Here is a 4,717-nt window from a genome sequence, read left to right on the forward strand (position 1 = left end):
CCTTGAGTGCCTTTGTTGCTCCTTTTGTTCTTGCCATTGTTGATTATACCAAGAAAAGATTGAAAATCTTCAATTTCTAATTATACCCAAATCGATTTTAAGATGAAAGGATTTGTCTGTGTGTTTCAAAAATCGACTCAAAGGTTGAAGATTTTGGTGCTTGGATTGATTATTGTTGCAAAAGGAGTGATTAATTGTTGTTGTAAGGAAGTTTGAATTTGATTTTGTTGAATTTGGTTGAGGAAATTTTGTTTTTGGTGATGGAGAGGATGAGGGTTTTGGGGTTTATGGGTAGTGTTTGAATGTTTGAATGAATGAATGAATGTGGGAAGGGGTATTTAAAACACCCGAAAAATTCAAAACTGCAGGGGGAAGACGAGCGGATTCCTGTCGGGACGCTCGGATTCTGCTCAATTTGGCTTCAGGAAAACTCGCCTAAAGACGAGCTACTTTCAGTGAAGACGAGCGGATTCTGCAAGTAAGACGAGCGGCTTTCCTCAAAGACGAGCGAATTCTCTTACAGGAACTTTGATAAATCTGCACTGGCAAAAAGACGAGCGTCTTCTTTCAAAGACGAGCGGATTCTTTCAGACGAGCGTCTTCTCAGCTGGGACGCTCGGATTCTCTAACAGACCAATTTTTTTGATTTTGCAGCTCATTTGGATGGACGGATTCCTCCACAGACGCTCGGATTCCTATAAGACGAGCAGATTACCCAGAAGACGCTCGGATTCCTCTTGGTCTACCCGGATTCAGGTCCATCCGTGCACTTGCATATCCCGTGTTATTTTCATTCTTCAAATCCCGTGTTCTTCATTGTAGGGGCACTACAAAGGCATGAATAGCCTAGGCAATTGCTATCCCCACACTAAGTTAAAGCACTACACATCAATAAAATCATTAGTCCCTCCCTCACTTCTCTTAAAAATGATGAATATCTTGATCAAGGCAAAAATCCAAAAATGACAAAAATGCAATGTAAGAATTAAAATGCAAGTTAGGGAGTTAGAAATATTTACAAATGGTGGTTTAGAGAGGACTCCACCAAACTCTCATCCTTAGTGAGATGTCATGGGGGCATGTTCAAGGTGTTGTTGATGTTACTCAACACCTTGAAGAAGTAGTCAAAAACTTGTTCATTATCATGATAAAGATCCTCAATAGATCTTTGCACTTGTTGTCTTCATGTTGGTCTTGATCGATAGCATTACCAATGTAGGGATTGAAAATCTCTTCAAACTCATCGTCCCAAAGACCACAAACTTCGTCTACTTGATCATTAAAAATCTCTTGAGTTGATAGAGACAACTCTCCTCCTTTATTGTTTTGGCCAATGAGGCCATCCTCTTCACTTGTCATGGGTGAGCTTTTCAAGCTCTCTTTGTTACAATTTACTTGCTATTTTGATGGAGCATCATCAACTTTCTTTTTCAATTGGAATTCCGACTTCTTCCTCTCATCCTTCCGGCTATAATGATCAACCATAAAACATGGTTCATGCAAACGGGGAGCTCTCATGGCCTTGTCAAGATTGAAAGTTATGCTCTCATCTCCCACCTCTAGAGTGAGCTCTCCATGCTTCACATCTATCACCGCACCCGCGGTGTGCAAGAAAGGTCTACCTAGAATGATTGGAATATTGGAGTCTTCTTCCATGTCAACAATGACAAAGTCCACCGGGATGAAAAATTTCCTAACTCTTACGGGAACATCTTCCCATATCCCTAATGGTGTCTTCGTCGATGTATCGGCCATTTGGAGTGTGATATTGGTACATTTAAGCTCTCCCATCCCTAACCTTTTACTTACCGAATACGGCATAACACTCACACTAGCCCCTAGATCACACAAGGCTTTGTTGATCGTTGTGTTGCCAATGGTACACGGTATTGAGAACCTTCCCGGATCTTTAAGTTTCGGAGGTGAACTCCTTTGAAGGATTGCACTACTCACCTTAGTGAAGGCGATAGTTTCAAGCTTCCAGATCGACTTCTTTTTCGTAAGGATGTCTTTCATGTACTTTGCATAGGCCGGTACGTGATTGATTAATTCCGTGAAAGGAATCGAGACTTCCAAATTCTTCACAATTTCCATAAATTTTCCAAGCTGGTCATCAAATTTGGGCTTGGCTTGACGACTTGGAAAAGGAAGTCTAATCACAATGGGTTCCTTCTCCTTGGCCTTGTCTTCATTTTTCTTTGAAACTTCTTCTTTTGATGGTTCTCCATCCTTGGAGTTTTGCACAACTTCTTCTTTGTCACTAGCTTCCACAACTTCATCCTCAACTTGCTTCTTCGGTGCTTCATACCTCGTACCACTCCTCAAGTGGATGGCACTAACCGTTTCATGTCTCGGGGGATTACTTTGAGGTTGTAATTGCCCCTTTTGTCTTTGTGAGCTTGAAGATGCTAGTTGAGTCAATTGGGTTTCCAACATTTTGGTGTGGGCTAGGATGTTGTTGATGGTGATTTCCTTTGCTTGACTATCCTTTTGCATTTGAGTGAAAAACTCTTGTTGATTCTTTTGCATTTGGAGGACCGCTTTTTGAACGTCAAAACCTTGGTCATTTTGTTGATTGTATGGAGTTTGATTTTGGTAACCTTGGTTTTTGTTGTAAAAGGGTCTTTGATTTTGGTTTCTCATGGGGGGGTGGGGTGTATGTTGGTTGAGGGTTTTGAACATTTTGGCTTTTGTATGAGAGATTTGGGTGGAATTTGGTGTTTTCATTGTAATAATTTGAATAAGGGGTACCACTATTGTATGCTTGAAAAACATTCACTTGTTCATTTATTCCCCTACATTCACTTTGGTCATGTCCCAAAGTTCCACAATTCTCACATATCCGACTTGGGATTGATGAAGATGCCGTCATGGCATTAACATGATGCTTTGGTGATTTCGAGGCTTCTTCAAGTCTAGCCATAGCTTTTTCGAACTTCAAATTGATGGTATCAATGTGAGCACTAAGTTGAGCACCCAATTGAGTAATAGAGTCCACTTCATGCTTTCCTCCTCTAGTAGCCTTGCGAGGTCTACTATATTGTGAATTATGGACCGCCATTTCCTCAATCTTGTTCCAAGTTTGATTATCGTCAACTTCGGTGAACATACCATTTGATCCCATGATGAGAATGTTTCTTGAGTCTTCATAAAGACCATTCCAAAATTGTTGTACCAAGAACCACTCGCTAAGTCCATGATGAGGACATGAGCGACAAATTCCCTTGAATCGCTCCCAAGCTTCATACAAGGATTCTTCATCTCTTTGCTTAAAGCCCGTAATTTGAGCTCTTAGCATGCTAGTCTTTTCCGGTGGGTAGAACTTTTTGTAGAAAGCTAGAGCCAATTTCTTACAAGAGTCAATTCCGAGAGTAGCTTTATCAAGGCCTTTCAACCATTGTTTTGCGGTGCCAATTAGAGAAAAAAGAAATAAGACCCATCGAACTTGGTCTTGAGTTACACCGGTTTGAGAAATCGCATCACAATAGTCACAAAAAGTCTCCATGTGAGAGTGAGGGTCTTCACTAGGCATCCCCCCAAATTGGCTTCTTTCGACTAATTGGATAAATGCGGATTTGGCATTGAAATTTACGGTTAAGTGTTGTGGTGTGTGAGTACCATTGGGTAGGTTCTCCTCGGTTGGTACGGAATGTGATGAAAATTTAGGCATTGTGGGTTGATTTTGTGTTGGGTTCTCCTCACCTTCTCTTGCAAAAGGGTTGACGAACTCAATAGTGTTTGGTTGAATATCTACAACCTCACCAATACCTCTCAAAGTTCTCCTAGCAAGTCTTCTATTGTTTGTCAAAGTCCTTTCAATTTCCTGATCAAAGGGTAACAAGTTACTTTGTGATCTTCTAGACATGGAAAATATCAAACAACTCGAAAATAATTAGAACAAACCTTGAGGAGTTTTACTTCCCCAAGGCAAAGAAAGACACAACTAATAACAATCTAAGAAAATCTAAATCAAGTTAACATCGTCCCCGGCAACGACACCATTTTTGGTCGGACTCTCTTGAGAGGTTTAGTTTTCGGTACTTGTCGTTAGGAGCACCTAGACCAAAACACTATTTATAACTCCACAAACAACTCTACAATTAGTAAAGAGGCAAGTAAAGGTCGGATCCCAAGGGACGGGAATTGAGATGAGATTTTCAATTGCAACTAGCGGTGTCTAGAGGTGTCACAAATTGGGGTTTGAAGTAGAAGATCACTAAACTAAATAACAATGAAAGTAAACAAGCAAGATGATTAAAAAGTGATGTAAACAATTGATAAAAGGCACTAGGGTGTCATGGGGTCATAGGGGATTCATGGGAATTGATCATACAAACATATTCTCAATTTATAAGCAATCAATTATTGATGTGATGGATAGAGTTGGTTTATATCTTACAATCCTAGGAAATTTTGAGTCCCAGAGCCGAATCGATTAGATTGTACAACACCTACAAGTCGACTTAATCTTCCCTACTCAACTATATGCATGGTCTAATGAGACTCGAGTTGGTTTATGTCTTACAAGTCTCATTGAAAATATAGGTGATGGGTAAAAAATGCAAGGATTCATAGGCTCGCATTTCATCAAACATAACATGTGCATAAGTTGAGATCACAACAAGCAAGCAAATAAACTATGAAAACATATTAATTTAAGCATGAATCATCCCCCATATTGGTTTCTCCTAATTACCCATTAACCCTAGCTAAGGAT

The 4,717-nt window shown here is 40.1% G+C and overlaps 1 non-coding gene across 1 annotated transcript; it reads left to right on the top strand.

Annotated features, from left to right (window-relative positions):
- Window positions 1-3,191: 3,191 nt before the first annotated feature.
- On the top strand, window positions 3,192-3,298 carry LOC141616018 (small nucleolar RNA R71). The gene has a single exon (XR_012530397.1). It is a non-coding gene; the product is annotated as a small nucleolar RNA R71 (small nucleolar RNA).
- Window positions 3,299-4,717: the final 1,419 nt, after the last annotated feature.

This window comes from Silene latifolia, chromosome 11 (genome assembly GCF_048544455.1).
Source record: "Silene latifolia isolate original U9 population chromosome 11, ASM4854445v1, whole genome shotgun sequence".
NCBI classification, from domain to species: Eukaryota; Viridiplantae; Streptophyta; class Magnoliopsida; order Caryophyllales; family Caryophyllaceae; genus Silene; species Silene latifolia.